Source organism: Chroicocephalus ridibundus, chromosome 2 (assembly GCF_963924245.1).
Source record: "Chroicocephalus ridibundus chromosome 2, bChrRid1.1, whole genome shotgun sequence".
Lineage (NCBI taxonomy): Eukaryota > Metazoa > Chordata > Aves > Charadriiformes > Laridae > Chroicocephalus > Chroicocephalus ridibundus.
In genome coordinates, this window is record NC_086285.1 from 156,131,280 (window position 1) to 156,148,120 (window position 16,841).

At 49.7% G+C, this 16,841-nt stretch overlaps 1 protein-coding gene across 2 annotated transcripts in view; it reads left to right on the top strand.

Annotated features, from left to right (window-relative positions):
* Nucleotides 1-9,957: 9,957 nt before the first annotated feature.
* Nucleotides 9,958-16,841, top strand: part of ZHX2 (zinc fingers and homeoboxes 2) — a 76,184-nt gene continuing 69,300 nt past the window's right edge. For both annotated transcript variants that reach the window (XM_063327476.1, XM_063327475.1), the window contains exon 1: nucleotides 9,958-10,108. The gene's annotated coding sequence lies outside the window, so the exon portion shown is untranslated. The remainder of the gene's footprint in view (nucleotides 10,109-16,841) is intronic.

Below are 16,841 nucleotides of genomic sequence, written 5' to 3' on the forward strand. Positions count from 1 at the left end.
CTTCCAACACTAAGCATATGAATATACGTTTCTATCTGGCACTGCTCTATGAATAAAAGTTCATTATTGCCTCCATGGGGATTTCTTTTGCACCTGCAAAAAAATCAGGGAGGTGTATGAGGATGTCTTCCAGCTCCCCAGTGAAGAAAAGGAAACTACTACTGAACTCAGACAGAAGACGCTGGGGTGCTGTGCCATCTGGGAAGTGGTGGGTTCACGCTGCAGGCCTCCCCTGTGTGTGATTTTACACAGTATTTATGCTTAGTTGCAACACGTGAATCTTTAATTATACATATAAGACATTAAAGGGAAATTAGTTCGGTCCAAATTCATTTTCATTCCAGAACTAGTCAAAAACAACCAAAGCAGCAGTAATTTGTTTTTACCACACAGCAGGTGGCATTATATCCTTCATTAAATTATACACATATGATTAATATTAATCTGCATTTGTATCACTATCCATCAAATTCCACATCCATCACACCATCCTTAGCATAGCATTTATTTTCCAATGTATTTCATTAAAGTGTTAAGACATAACTAAAAGCGGTGAGCAGGACCTGGACACAGAGCGACCCTTCTCCCACCTCCCTCCCAGACAGTAGATCCCGGCACTTCTCTGAAAGACTTGCACCGACATTATGGCGTTAAGGAATTCACTGATATTTCTACACTTGTTTTTCGTTCTATTCCTAACTTCCAAAAACTCTTGCAAGTCAATTCAAGGGGTTCGGGGAAGGGGGATCCCTTATCTTCATATTTTTTAATATCGAAATGAGTAGTTCTGAAACCAGGTGGCTCTACGGAGTTCATAGCCAGCAAGATGCATGTCTGTGCCTTTATAAAGGTATATGCCTTTATCAGTCCCCCTCTTGGTGCGTCCCCTCCCTGCCTTTTCCAAGTTGCACCCCGTATTGTCGCCCATGTATTGCAACTCCTAGCTCCCATCCTGCCGGCTCACTCCTGGATGAAACACAGCTGTTGGTGGCATGATGTTAAATTTAATTTGTGTCTTGTAATGTAAATGCACCCAGAGGTTGAAGCAACAGGAACAAGTTTTTTTATAAATCAAATTTTACGTACAGTATCATTTTTTCCCCCAGACACTCTCAGAGTGCAGGAAAATCAGCATTTTACAGGCAGCACTTGAGTTGAGTTTAACCATCTCTGTGGAAAAATGTCACCATAAATTTGTCACTGAACCAGGGTGACATTTAAGGTGGCTATTGTGACAAAATATTTTGCACTGATAGGGCTGCCTTTCCAGGATTTTCAGGATTGGAAAAAAACATTTCCCTTCAGTTGTAGTAAATACCCATAGCCTAGCCTGTAATTTAGCATGTTCTCCAGCAGCTAGCTTTGCAAATCCAGCTTTCCGAAACTTACAGGAGTTATTACTAGCACGGCCTTGCAGCACAACAAAGGTTTCGCTGCCCCAGCACACAGGGAAAATCTATGCGCTGAGGACCTAAGGGCAGATCTCTTACCAAGACGATGATACGAACTCTTGGCTGAGCTCTGGTAGGATAAAGACTCCAATTTGTTTCCGTGAGCACTGTGATACCACTTTTATATTTCTGATAGTGGTATGGGCACACTTTTCTTCGAAAGCAGGAAAATTCCTACTGCCACTGCTGAGATCCAGGCCAGTCCTATAAATATTTACCTCAACGCGTAACGAGCCGAACTGAGCACTTCTGCTGGTGTCAGCTGTTGGGACGAGCGATGGGGCACGTAGCTAAGCCAACAGGTTTAGACTCAGGGGGTCTGGCTGTGCCACGGGTTCCTTGCGTAGAGTCAGCAAAAGTCGCAAGTTCCCCAGCGCCGGCATTGATTTTCATGAGTGCTTGGCTGCAGCCAAAGCCACTGCAGAGCTCCATCCCCAGTTTCCCCAAGCCTCAGCTTCCCACCGATAAATTGGGATAACCATAGGGGCTGATAACATAAGCGCGCTGTAAAGCTTATGATTATAATCTTCTGAACACCTTTAGACACTGGTATGGACAGAGCTACAGAAGTATTGTTATTTTTGAGCATGCACAGCCAAAGACCAGTAAACTGATTGAATTCACCTTCAGAAAAGAGAAGATTTTAATCTTCTCACATTAAACCGGCCCAGGGTAAACATGCTTCTATCCTCCTGCTGTTAAAATATGTTGCCATAAGTGTTTAGTGTAACATTTGACCTGTTTCTCTTGAATCTTCCTAGATTACGGTCAATCCATTTGCACTTCAATAGTTTGGGGGCTGTGCTGCATTTTCTGGGGTTGGGAAGTAGCTCGGCTGTAAAAACTTGCTGGAGGCTGTAAGATGGCATAAAGAGGCTGAGTCAGGGAGTATTTTACAAGCCAGTTTTGGAGGGAGAAAATCATTATACTTGATTCAAAGCCAGGTTGAATGGGGCTTTGAGCAATCTAGTGGTCTAGTGGGAGGTGTCCCTGCCCATGGCAGGGGGCGTGGAACTAGCTGATCTTTAAGGTGCCTTCCAACTCTAACCATTCTATGATGCCTTCCTCCCCCTCTACCCCCCCACCCCTGGTTTTGGTTGGGAGCCTAAAAAAATTATGGAGGTCTTCAAGGTTGTCTCTCCAAAATGACCTAAAGACAAATCTGCAGCAACCATTTGCCAGCTTTCTCACTCAACGGGTAAAGCAGAGAGTCATCAGTGCAAAATGAAGTGGCCTGATTGGTAATACACTGGGGCTATGTTGATTCTGTATGTTCAAAAAGGGACAGGGGAGGAACAGATGCGTGAGGACTGTAAACCTTTTACGCCAGCTCCACCATAAGGGACAGTGGAACCTATAGCAGCTCAGGGCTGTGTGCTCTTCTGTCACCATACAGACCGTGGCACAGCAGATCCACTGTGGTCCCCTAGACCATCATATAGAAGTTGCCACAAAGTCTTAATATTTGAAAGTCTAATGCTATGGAAGTCTAATACTTCTCCTCTGTACAATGTACCACTTGAGGAACCGCATCATTTTCCCCAGATTCTCACCTCCTTTTCCCCAAACACCTCTCAGCTTTGTTAACACATATCATTTAATAGGCACATATCGTTTAAGTCCTCATAAACAGCACCACGTCTATTCAGCAACAAATAAAACAGCCAAACTAGGCTGCCTGTTAACTTTCCAGCTCCCCAGAGAGGTGGCAAATTGTACCACCAATTTCTCCAGAACTGCCAAATATCCCCATCAATTTTGTTTGCACCAGCAGTCTAAAGATGCTATATTCTAATCTAAGGGACAGATAAAGGCACATTCTGAAATACATACTAAAGTACAGATAAATATACAAGCTGTCTCAGTGAATTAGTTACATGTGCAAATAGCTTCCTAGAGGAGCAGGCTCAGTTTGATGGTTAAAATCTGGTCCAAAATCCACAGGAATCACAAAAAAAAAAAAAAAGGTAAGAAAAAAAATCCCTTACTTTGAACCAGGGGCTCTGAACCAGGTCTTTGGTTCATTGGAAATGGATAACACTGGGTATGACACCTGCTGGGCGCTCTTTGGTAACTAATCCGCTCCAGTTGTCCGCAAAGGCTTGCGACAGTTGTCACCCTTCACGCCAGGCTCAGCGGGGAGGTGAGAGATGAATGCCTCGAAAAGCCAAACCACTCACCCCCAGCCCTGTTATCTTCTAGATGGGGTCCGGGCAAAGCCACGGGGGAGCCTAGGTGAAGTATGCATTGCCACCGGCCATGCAGCACCTGCCTCCAAACAGGAAAAAGAGAGTTTGGTCTCCGGCATTTTCAGTCTTTGGATGCACAGGGGGGAAAAAAAAGAAAAAAAAAGTCTTAAAAATTCCAAGGATTTCTACTGAAGTAATACCATAAATTGGTGGAAAAGATTTCTCAAAGAAAGCAACTTCCTCTAAGGAGAGAAGTACGTGATTTCTCAAGTGGATGCCCTCCCCCAGCCCTAGCACTGAAGTCCTGTAAAAAGCTCTGGGGAGGGCTTTAGTCCGTCTGCTCCAGGACAAATCCCATTGGCTTGTAGCAGAAATCCCACTTTTGTTAATAGAGAAGCTGCTTTTTTATTTCTCCTGCCAAAGCAGCCTGGCCTGCCTGGTCCCGCAGTGAGGTCATAACTCAGGGTTGATCACATCACAGCACGTTGCCATGGCGATGCTTGAACTGTCACAAAGGATGTGCGCTATGATTTCACAGCAGATGGGCTGTGAGGGAGGAAGCCCTCATTTAAATTTTAAAAATTGCTTTAGTAATTAGCAAGAGCAATAGAAAAAGACATTAAAAAGAAAAGAAAAATCCCCAAACCGCCGCTCTCAGTGAAGGCTGCGGGATTCACGTGGGACCTGCAGGCCGTCTGCAGGGGGGGATGGCCGAGCTGCTGCTCCGAGTTCACCCAGCTCTTGGGGTCAACTGGTGGGTCCAAAAAAGCCTGGAGCCTGCCCGGCTGCAGGAGGCCCAGAGCAGCGGTGGGCGAGCGAAGGCCCCCCCGCGCACCAGTGCATTTCAAAGCATGCTGGCGCCCGGCCAGCCGCCCTTCGCAAGGGCCTGGTGGGAATGGCAGAGGGCAGGCGGAGGTGGCCACAGCCTTTATTAAAACATGAAAAGCCCAATGGAAGGGCAGGTGGAGTGTCCTGGCTTCAGAAGTTTTTAGCAAGGAGCTGGCTTAGGTACTTCTATGGCCCTTTTTAATACAGCACGTGAGGAGCCCAGGGTCACACTGGTGTGTTTGCCCTCGCATCTCGAAGTGTTACCCCTTTGAGATGAGAGTACAACCCCGTGGCCCCCCTAATTCTCACAGCGCAACAGCACTGACCCACACAGCATCCTACGCTGGCCTTGCCCTGCATCCTCAGCATCCTCATGGCGGAGCGATAACCCAGTCCCACCTATTGCCCCTGCGTTTGGGAACTGAGATCGACAGCAAGCAACAGAGGCAGAGCAGACGGCGTCAAGCTTTCCAGATAGCCACGGTGCAGCCCTGCTACCCCTCAGGCTTCTCCGTCCCTGGCAGAGGTGACCTTGAGGAAGCAGAGCCTCAGGTCCCCGTGGCCACCACAGCTCGTTGCAGAGAGGCTGGCATCCCCCAGCTTGCCGCAGCAGCTCTCTTCCACACCGCAGCAGCTCAGCAACCTCAAGGCAGAATTAAATCTCTCTCCCCTCCAGCTGCAGCGGGCAACGCACACGGTGTTTCAGGGACCTTGGGCTGAGTCCTCATTTTTAATGGGGAGAGCAGACTTCAATGCAGCATGCTCCTTGTTCGTTCAGTGACTAACTGTTGATCTCTCTAAGAATAAGCCAGATGGTTCCCGTGATAAGTGATCAGCTCTCCTGGAGTTTTTGAAACAGAAAAAGACAGATGCCTGCGTGCCTCTTGCCAGGACCCATCTTAAGCTCAGGCGATGAGTGCAAATGCTTAGGGAGGTTGCGTTCAGGGGATTCTCTCCATACAGGCTTAGCAACTAATCTTCCCCGTCAGCCCTGCGTCCTGAAGGGGAGGCATCTTGCCTTCTGACAGCTTCCCCTGGCTTAAGGGCACTACAAATCATAAGGTCAGCCCTTATAATTGGATCAGACCTTGATATTGCTTTGCTCTTCTGTGCATTTATATTAACATCTCATTTTGCAGACAGCGCATCTGATCGGTGCTCACTACCTCAGCTTGCGTTTGCACACCCCGGCGATTGAGAGCACTGATGGCATCGACAAAGCATTTTAGCAAAGGGGAAAGCTTGATCTGGGGAGTTGTTTTGCTGGGGTGATAGAAACTAAACCACCCACGTTGGGGAGAGAGTGACAAACACACGACGCTGAAGAGCTTTGTTTCTCGGCCACTGGTCTGCACAACATGCGCTGACCCCAGCCAAGCACCGCTTCCTGCCCTCAGCACAGGGATCGAGATCTCCCCAAGAGGGAGGAGGGAAAAGTAACAGCATTTATCTGCTGACTTCTTTCTGAATTGATTTTACCTTAATTTCTACTGCTGACGGCACAGAAAGCCTAACTCCACTACTGGGCCATCACCAAACAGACCAAGTGGGAGCCGGGGAATCGCCGTACCTGTGCGTGGTAAGAAGAACGGGGTGGAAATGGAGCAAGGTGTAAAATGAGCAATTGAAGCTGAGCCTGGCTCTTCCCAAATCCAGGTCTAAGGCGGCAGCTTGGCCCGCCAACCCAGGGCTGCTTCACCTCGCCTGGGAGGAGCCAACACGTCCTGGAGCCCCCAGCCCACCCATTTGCTGCTGCACCCTGTAGGCAAAGCTCCGCTTGATCTCACAGTGTCAGGCCAACATAAAAGTGAGCAACACGTAGCCACGCACTCAACAGAAAATGACTCTCTTCTATTTACACGCCTCTGTTTTGGCTCGTAAATGATGCACATTCCCTTCGAGGATATTTACACACTCACTTCAGAGCGAAATTCGGAGCTGCACCTCCAAGAGAGGGAATTAGATCTGTAATGCTGACTCAGCCTGCAATTTCACAGGATTAAACAGTCAGAAAAAAACCATTAAACTAAAAAAGACTGAAATGTATGTGACAATACATATGTCAGAGGCTCATCTCCTCACCGTAAAAAATATATATATACATATCAGTACACAGTTCATTATCTCTGACCAAGGTATTATTTCACAGGCGAGCTTGCAACTTCATCTGAGGGCTTTATGGAGCAGATGTCACTTTAAATCTAGAGAAAGTGCACAGAGGAAGTGGAGATGGCACTAGATTTAAAGCACACAAGTGCTCTGCCCTCACTTTCCTGGGAAATTTGGCACACGTACTTTGTAACCAGTGCAGCTTCCATTGTGTTATTAATTGAAAAGAGAGGCCTTATTCAAAAGAAATTTAAAATTGCAAATCTCCTTTTTGCATCTTCTGTAAAAGTCGTTTCCATTTTGTTGTGTTACACTGCATCATTCCAATGTTAGGTTTCTATCAATGAGTTACATACCGAGAGCTAGCGCGAGTATTCATATTGCATTCATCGCTGCTACTTCTTTTTTTTTTTTCCTTTTTTGCCTGATTTCCCAAGGAATCAAGGCTTTTGTAATTATAAACTCTAATCATAAACACTGCTCTCCCATCCCTCAGTAAACTTTTGATCCCTTCAGTTAACTTCAATTAAATTTGACAGAATCGGAGCTAACTGACTAACCACAAGTTTCCTAAAAGACAGCATCTGGGCGGAGAAGCCACACAGCCTGCCGGTCCCACTGCTCAAGCTTCAGAGGAAGAATTCGATGACCAAGTTGAAAAACATCCACAAAACAGGTCGCCGTGCACTATATTTTGCACTTTGATGTGGGAAAATGCAAAGTCACACGCAAGCAGGTATCCTTAGACGTACCTACGTGGTCTGAGCAGTTTCTCTGGCGTAACATTGAACACACAGTGCTCAGAAAGTTGTCCCTAGTTTGTTCTTTTAGGACGGCAATACCAGCTGCTACAGTTTTAAACCCACACCCTCCTCCCCTTAAATACAGTGAATTATGCCCCATTTTTAACGACCCCTCAGCTTCTAATTTGTGTGACATCATCCAGGGTTTCGGGGAAGGCAGATGAGCCTCACTGGGGGCCTTACTCGGTGCGGGCACCGCTCTGACCTGAGGTTAGAACTCTCTTTGTTACAACCCGGGTTTAAAGTCTGAAACCCCGGACCCGGCTCCCGTTGACGGCCCTTTTTTGCACTTGAAAGGCAGAATTAGCCGCCGCCGCATCACCCAATCAATCAAAGAGCCTTTTGCATTTGGCAAGGCAAAAAACGTTAAAGAGGCCTTAAAGTAAGTGTGAATTAGGACAAGAGCAAGCAGACGATTTTTTCACCTGCTTTTCCACTGATCTGCCCTTTCAAGAATATTTTATATCCAGAAGCATTGAAGTCTTATTAAAACACTTTGGCTTTTCTTTTTTTTTCCGAATCATAGAAAAGGAATTTAAGACAGTAGGAAAAGAAAAAGTATATCCTGGGGGGAAATATTTTTGCCCCCTAAAATAGAAATAGCTCTTTTTTTTATTTTTTTTTCCCCAGGCGTTCGAAACTCAGAAACATTTACAGGGCTGATCAGCTACTGAAGAGTTAAACAAACTATATCTTCAGTAGTATTTATCAGAAAGAGGAATTTCCATTAAAAACAAAAGAAAACAAAACGCTAGGAAGGAAAACCAAAGTTCAATGAGCATCAGCAAGCTCTAATGGTCACCTTCCGTGTCTCCAGCGATCACGGAGAGGATGCCCACGCCTGCCCCTTCCTAACAGCTGAAATCCAGAAAGAAGAGGAAAAGTTAGCACAAATCTCGAAGCTGGTGGCAGAGAGGAAAGAATCCATTCTGTTATCAAATACTTGCAGAGACTGTACTCAATCAGGCAGTCAAAAACACGCCTACTCAGATAAGGGTATCCCTGCAAAGAAATCTCTTGACACTGCTTTGACATATTTACGTTCTTCCGCGATTATTCAGTTGCAATAACTTCGAGCTCCTCTTCTGACACTCTCACAGAAGCCGGTCCCAAACCTGCACGGGGAAGGGGAATGAAAACGCTGCCCACCGAACTTGTTGAGGGGGGTTAAGGGCTGCAGCCCGGCGCCGGCTCGCCGTGCCGCAACGCCGGTGACACGGGGCAGGGGGCCGGCCGAAGCGAGGGGAGATTCAAAACCTCTGGAGCTTTAAGTATACAATTAAAATATCGATTTAATGCCATCTAATCAAAGATACCGCATCGTAGATAGCACACCCCTGAAGTCACCGAGAGATTATGCTACTCGTACGTCCTATTAGCCTTGTTGGACTTGTTGGAAGATCTGCTATCTGGTAGCAAGATACAATCGGTAAATTATTTCTTTTAATTATCTCATTGAAGTAAACAGAAAATAGCCTGGGTCCTATCTGTCTACATCTCTTTGGAAGAAAGGCAAAGAGGCACAAGAGTTCAACGACAGTTTTAAGTGGGGGAAAGGATTCCTGCGGTGCAGCGGAGGAGCGGAGATTGCAGCATCCCTGGGAAATACACACCACCTTCTTCAAAGCAACAACCAACCGCCGCCTGAAGCCCACCCGAGCTGGGGTGGCTTGGAAAAAACCTCCATCCCAAGCCAAGGATGAAGAAATGCCTCCCACCTCCCCAGGTAACCTGCCCCGCTTCGGGGGGGGTGGGGGTGGGGGGGTGGGGGGGCAACCTCAGGGAACTTCATCCAGCCCCTCATCATCCCACCGCCGCCGCTACAGCGGGGGTCCAGCCCCCACTCCGTCCTTGCAGCGGGGATCTAACCCCGCCGTCCCTATACCGGGGGGCCCATCCCCGCGATGCTAAGGCGGGGGTCCCGTCCCCACGTTCTACAACCACCCGCTGCCATCCCCACGCGGGGACGTCCAGCCCACGGGGTCCTGGACCGAGGGGTCCCCACCCCCAGCCCCTGAACCGAGGGTCCATCCTTCCCCCGGGGGGAGAGCGGGGGGCGAGCCCCGGCTCCGCCCGGGGGATCGGGGGGTTCCGCGCCGTTCCTGCCGCGGAGCGGGACGGGGGGCGCGGCGGGGACGGGCGGAGGGGCCGGCGGTGACACCACACGGCGGAGCCCACGCGTGGACAGCTCGGGGCGCGGGGGGGAGATGCGTGGAAGATCCGCGGGGCTGAGCCGGAGGAGGAGCGGCGGGGGCCGGGCGGGATGGGGGGGGCACGGCCCCACTCCCAACTTTCCGCCGCGCCGAGGGACCCCGGCGGCCGCGCCGGCGGTGGTATCGTATGCAAATACGCACGCTGACGTCAGAGATCATGTGGGTTTTGGCGTAGATCCCCACCGATCGAGGGCTCTTTTTTTTTTTCCCCATTTTTTTTCCTTTTCTTTTTTTTTTTTTTCCTTTTTTTTTTCCCCTCCCCATTTTATTTTTTGCACCGCGGCGTGTGCGTGCGTGCGCGCGTGGCGGTGCGCGCGTGTTTCCCCGCGGACGGGCGCGGGCGGGGGCGGGGGTTGGGGGGGGGGAGGGGGGCGGGGGGGGGGGGGGGGTGTCCGTTGCGCGGGGTCCCGCGGCCGCGGGCTGCCGCGGCGGCGCGCGGAGCGGCGCGGAGCGGTGCGCGGAGCCCTCGGTGCCGCTCCGCAGCGGGACAGTCGGTGCCGCCGCCCTGGGCGCAGGTAGGAAACTTCCCAGGCGGGGCTTCCCTCCCCCCCCCCCCCCCCCATATCACCCCCCCCGGCACCCCACCTCACCCCCGGCGGGCGCGGAGCTGCGCGGCGCTGCGCACCCCTCCGCACCGCCCCCCCCCCCCCCCCCCTTTCTCCCCGCACACATGCACTCGCCGGCGCTGCCCCGGCCGCTCGCACCCAACTTTTCCTGCCGCAAAAAACTGTCCGGTTCCCGGGATTCCGGCGGGGGCCGGGAGAAAAGGGAGGGGGTTGGGGGGGGGGAAGAGACCGGCGGGGGGGGTGTGAGCCGGGAGGGTTATTCGGGGTGAGCTCTTAATTATTTTTTTTAGATATAATTTTTGCCACGCAGCCTGCGTGCCCCCCGTCCTCCTCCCCGCTCCCCGCCGCCTCCCGACCGCAAGTTTGGGTGAAGGGGGGGGAAGGCAGGCGGAGGGGGGTGGGGGGGCAGGAAAAAACATGTCTACGTTTGTCTATGTCGACATCAGCAACACAAAATATGGCGTCCGCTTTCGACAGGGCGTTACGTAGAGGCGAGCAGGGCGATTTTGTCAGTGCGGTCTTTAAAAAGCAGCCGCTGGCTTCCCGGGAGGGGGAAGGACGGGGCGGGGGGGGGACAGAAGCCGCCCCGGGGGTGCTGCGGGCGCAGGAGGGGCCCCGGGTACCGCCGCCGCCACGCGTGGCTCCGCGGCCGGACTTGGCAGCGGTTCTTCGGATTTAATTTTTTTATCAAATTTTTTTTTTTTTTTAGCTCTTCACCCCCCTCTCCCCCCCGCCCCCGTCTGCTCCCCCGGGGCTCGCCCCCTCCCGCCCCGCCGCTGCCGGTACCCGCGGAGCGCGGCGGGGCAGCCCGGGAGCCCCGCTCCATCCCTCCTCCAGCCTTCGCCAAAGTCGCTGCCTTTCCTCTGGCATTTAATTTTTCCCGGGATGGGGAGATTTGGGGAAATTCGGCCTTTGGCACGTTTCACCCACTTTTTTTTTTTTAAGGAGAGGTGACTTTCCCTTTTGTTTTAGCGGGTTTCCAAAGCCATCACAGAGCTGTCGTGGGTTTTTTTCCCCTTCTCTCTCACCACAGATTTTTTTTCCCCCTTTTTGCTAGGAATAAAACTTGGAAGTGGAGTTGGGATGTGCCTGCCTGACTTTGGGGGATCCCTCTGCCCGCCTCTTTCCTGAGCCCTTTTGTTCACTTTGCGCCTGGGAATCCTTCCTTAGGGAGTGAGCCTGGTGAGGGGACACAGCCCCGGTAGTTCCCTCGGGATCCCCAGGGAACCTCTCCGATGGAGGCTCCCCATCCTCTCGGGGCAGGTGCTCCTCTTAAACCCCGGGAGGCTGCAAGGGCCCTGCCATGCAGGAGAACTCAGCAAAAGTTTTGTATCTGAAGGTGGAGAGCAGAAGGGGGAAAAGCATCTGAAGAGGTAGGAATGGGAGGGAAGAGGAGGACGCTGGCTGGGTGGGAAGGTGAGAGGATGCCGAGGATTGCTGGGCATCAGCACCTCCTGCCAGCCGGGTCCCGAGGTGGCAGCGTGGGGAGCAGCAGGACAGGGTGACGGAGCCTGCGGTGCCTTGTGACGCTGCACCCCCGGCAGCACCGGGGATCTCCCTCAGCAGTGCTGGGGTCACAGCGTAAGGCTGTCAGCTTGGCAAAACTGGTCTTTCCTGGTTGGGTTTTTTTTGTCCCACAGGTGTCAAGATCCCAGTCCAGGAAGGGATTTTAGCATGTCCTTTAGTGGAGCAGTGACAGACATCCCCCCCCAAAAAAACCCTTTTCAGATTGGGGCTGAGAACTAAAATGTCAGATGCCTCAATGTAATTCTTCTACAGCAAATGATGATAAATCATTGCCGCTCTCTGCTTCGTCATCCAGCTCACCTACAAGTAACCCACGTGTGGTTGGTCAGTGAGTTGTCTTTGTTTTTAAAAAAGCTACAGATCAAACTTTGTTCGGGGTTTGTCCCTCCCGGCCGGGGCTGGGGTAGTCGTGCAGGCGCAGGTGTGACTGGCACAGGGGTCCGAAGTCTCTGGCAGAAACACCTCGCATGTAAACTTCCTGGGAAATGCCATGTGAAATAACACGGCTTGTGTGCTGCCGTGTTTTGTTAGACCAGTAGAGGAATAATTTTGTTGTTTTAGAGGTATCTGTGTCAGAAGTGCTTTGCCAGTGTAATATATTCCTGTCCCGGTGAAGCCTTTCTAATGTAGATGTGGCTTCGGTCTGTTGTATGAACTCAGCAGCTCTTTGAAACCCAGAATTGCAAATTGATCTCCGGGTCAGGGAAAGCAAGGTACTGGCCAGCAGTGGGGGAGAGTATAAATGCTAAAAAGCCCATGCATTTTTAAAGTTGTTGGCCGGTCCCTATTTTACCTCTGCACCCGTGTGCGGGTTTCTGCTGCGTATCTGCAGAAATGAACGGCCAAGAGTTGTCCCGCGTTGGTTCTCTCTCCTTGTGCCGGTGATGAACTCGGTGCCGGAAAGCACTTACAGATGTGCGTAGCTCAGTTTCCAACCCAAAGCCCATGCGATTACTCACCTTCCCAAAATGAGGTTTTTCCTGCCTGACCACCCCAAAAATTCTCCTGTCAGAGTTACGTCCCACAGGACATCTCTGCCATCGGCTGCTTTCTCTCAAAGTAATACTTTTTTTTCCCCCCTTTTGACCCTAGTTATAATTCCTGTAAAATCAGTGATCCGTTGTATGAGACAGCCCAAGTTGTCAGCCTGACGTTTTGGTTCTTTTTTTGTTAGGGATGGCGTTTTATTGGGTTTTTATTAAAAGTAAAAAAAAAAAAAAAGCTAACATTAAATATAGAAAAGTTATTTGCTTCTTTTTACATTTCCAAACCAGTTTCAAACCGCTGCAGGCTGGACTGAGAACACAGCAGGTTTTGCTCATCCTCGTACAAGATGAAGATTTTAATGCCAGGCATGACATCACTGTATCTGCATGTGCGACATCTTCGGGTTTTGTTCCTTTTAGCTTTGCTTTAACTAGGGTGATCCTCAGAGATACTATTTGGAGCCTATTTTTGGTTAGGGTGTTTTGGCCTACATCTGAATTATTTTCCTGCATGTCCACTTAACCTAAGGAATGAAAACATCCACCGAAAATAAATCAAAATAGTATTTTGATTAGGATTTGTTTAGAAATGAACAGCATCACAACTGAATTCCTGGAGATTTTAGCATGGCAGTGAGGCTGCAGCAAAGCTGCGTTTGCTTTTGGTGTGGAGTTGTAGTTTTGACTTTGTTTGAAGCGTGCGGATAATTCAGCAAGTGTGTTCTTTCCCTAAAAGTTACTGCAAACTGAAGGTGGTAACATCCGCATGACGGTATTTGTTCATATTGAAAATAAGTAATAAACGGAAGTAGGCATTATGATAATCTATTAAAGGCTTTAACTTAAAGCCATTTAAAGTAATTGCTGTCAAGTTGTGTTTACACATGTCACTTCAGCTGGAACTAACATTTGTGGTGTTAGTTTATTTTCTCAACCCTTCAAAAATAGGTAGGTCTGAAGTTTACTGGGTGCCATGATACGGTTCAGTCCCAGGGTAGCAATAAGTTTGGGTTTTATCTGCAAAAAACTGTTGATTTCCAGAATGTTACAAATACTTTTCATACAGGGTGGTATTTGAGAGTTTGGTTTGCGAAGGTGTAGCGAAATGGGGATGAAGTGAATCGGGCCCTTGGGAAGAGGAAGGGAAGAGAGCTCACTTCCAGGCTTGCCGTCCGCAGGCAGTTCAGAAACCACCAACACAGCCCCCCCCCCCCCCAAACAGCCGTGCCTTTGCGAGGCAGGAGGGTTTGTTGGACTGATTGTTTTGTTTTAAAAAAAAGATGCACACGGGGTTGTTTCAAGAAACGCTGCGGGTTTGGATATAAGACAATGCACTTGGCAAGCTTTCCTCAGGACCCTGAGACCCAAAACCTGTTTCTAAAGTGAAAAAACTGAGTTTTCTGTAAAACGAGTTTACATAGAACGGCCAGTATTGTGAGTCTGCTGGTGCGACTGGGAGATCCGGTCAAATTGAGGGATACAGGGTTTTTCAGGGAGACGTGTGAAATGATTTTTTTGTATTTAGCACTGAAAAACCTTTAAAAGTCTGTGTTTTGTTAGTGAGCGGAGGGAGAACGGCACAGGCAAGCAGAGGAGGATTTGGCATTGGTGACTTAAAAAAAGGTCCTCCTGTGGGGCTTTATTCTGGTCCTGAGGACGTGGGTTATGGTGCCACATCCCCGTGAATTTGCGATGCCCCGAGCAGGGCTGGTGGTGGGAAGACTTATGTCGGCGCTTGGCAGAGGGGAGAGTTGGCCATCTGGAGGGCTGACGGAGGAGGGAGGAAGGGTTGGGAAGCAAATGGGGAGGAAGGTGATCTGTAACGCCTGCGTGGTTAGAAATCGCACGTTGGGAGCGGTTTTTGGGGGGGGGGGCGTGATTTCAGCGAGTTTTGACAACCTTTTGCGAGTCGTCCCGGTGCACGGGGTACATGCTGGGTGGTGAAAGCAGGGTGCGTGAGAGGAATTCAATGTCTCTCCGGCAGCGAGCCGCCCCGGCTACATCTACAGTTTATATCTTCTCCAGGCTGTGGCCCCTGGGCAGACTTTTCCAGCGGGGACCTGATCTAGCAAAGCCAAGCCTGCTCACCACTGGCTTATCTCTCAAATTGACTTTTGCGGATATTTTGGGAGCAACTGGCAGATTTCCACACGCCCCCTGAGCCCCCGTCAGTTGCCATCTACACCGTTGACAAGCTCTGAAGTGATGCGGGTCTCCTCTCTCTCTTGCGGCCCTTCATCTGGCAGCCGGGGGGAAGCCCACGGGCTGTGCACCTCCTGGGGCTCTGGCTCGAAGGGCAGCCCCAGCATCCGTAGGATCATAGAACCATAGAATGGTTCAGGTTGAAAGGGACCTTTAAAGATCATCTAGTCCAAACCTCCTGCCATGAGCAGGGACGTCTAGCCCTAGGTTATGTTGCTCAGAGCCCCATCCAGCCTGACCTTGAACACTGCCAGTGATGAGGCACCCACAGCTTCTCTGGGCAACCTGTTCCAGTGCCTCACCACCCTCATCATAAAGAATTTCTTCCTTATGTCCAATTTAAACCTACCCTCTTTCAGTTTAAAACCATTGCCCCTTGTCCTGTCACTGCAGGCCTTGGCAAAAAGCAAGTACGCATACATTTCAGGCTACTTGATATCTCATTACACTCCCAGAGCCTAGGAGTGTGTGAGCGCTGTGGTGGGGTGAGCGTCCCACGAACACACCAAGAACTTGCTCCTCGGGTGAATTTGCTGGTCGTGGCTTTATCCTTCTAACCCCACGCGATGAGTTTGATAAGCGGCATCAGCAAAAATCACCCCTTGGCTGGTGTAACAGCCTTTCTGCTCCTGGGTTTTGCCAGCACAGCGACATGGGTGACATGTCCTGCCCTGGGCTGATACAGCCACCTGGAAAGCGTTTGTGGTACGGACCTGACATAAGACGTTCCCATGCAGAGCTGTCTGCTGCCATGTGCGTGTTCATCCCTTGCTGTCTGCACAGCAACGCTCCTCTTTGGGAAACCTTTTTGCTGCTTGAGTTAAGCCCGAGTTAAGCCCAGTCCTCCCAGCAGGAGCAGGCGTTGGAGGCTCCAGGCCACAGGAGCGGGCGCATCCTGGCCCAAACACAAGGGACTCTGTGCACGTCACGGGAGTTTCCTCCAGACCGGTGTTGTCTGACCACGGCATAGTTTAGTTCACTTGGGAGACTCCTCCACAGCCTGAAATTCATCTTCTGTCCTGGAAAAATGTGGCAAAGCTGAAAAACAAAATTATTTCCCTTGTGTTACGGTCCTCTTAGCTGTGGGTTTGCACAGAAACAATCTTGGTGAGAAGCAACCCTTGCTTCACTCCCTCCTTTCTTAAGTGAGATATATATAGATATAGATATAGATATCTATAAGTATTATTTTTTACTTGCAGCAGTTTGGCAATGTGATTTACAGCGTGGTCCCAGCTGGCACCAATGCAGGGGACGATGAACTTTGTGTGAGCAGTGAGAGGGGCGGAATGGGAACTTCTCGCGCTGGTTTCCGTGCTCCATCACAGGCCTGAAATCTTAGTTTTCCTTCTCTCTTTTTTTCCCATTCTTCCTGTCCTGACCTTATTTCCCCTCTTAAATACTAAATATATTTTTAAACTTGCAACCTCAAATTACCTGTCAATTTTGGCTTTTCTTTTGTTGTTAATTTTCTGTTGTTCCCGCGATTCTCTAGTAAGTGTTAAAACTTCGTATTTCACTTGCTGGAGCTTAAAACCAAAAAAAAAAAATAATAACCAAATGGAAAGAGATTTTCTCGCTTGTTTTGAGTCAGTGACCGTAACTAAGCAAGCCTCAAGTTCAGGGTTATTTAACCTCTTGTCCAGTCTGGTGAGTGAAGGAAGAAGTCCTGTGAGCAAAGCTGTCTAGGGAGAAATGCGTTTCCTTTCTTTTTAACAGAATCTAGTTGTTTGTGGGTTATTTTAAATAGCACCCTAAAAAGCAGGTTCTGAGCTGCTGCTAAAGGCAGTCTCAGAGGGGTTTAATAAAATCTCAGTATTTCTCAAGAACTCTGTGCCCCTTCCCTGTTCCTTTTTCTCACTCTCCAAGCTTTGGACATTTTTTTTTTTATCTCCCTCAACCTAATTTCATGCTTATTAGTTTCAGTTACTTCATGTTACACTTCACTCAGATAGCAGAAGTGGGAA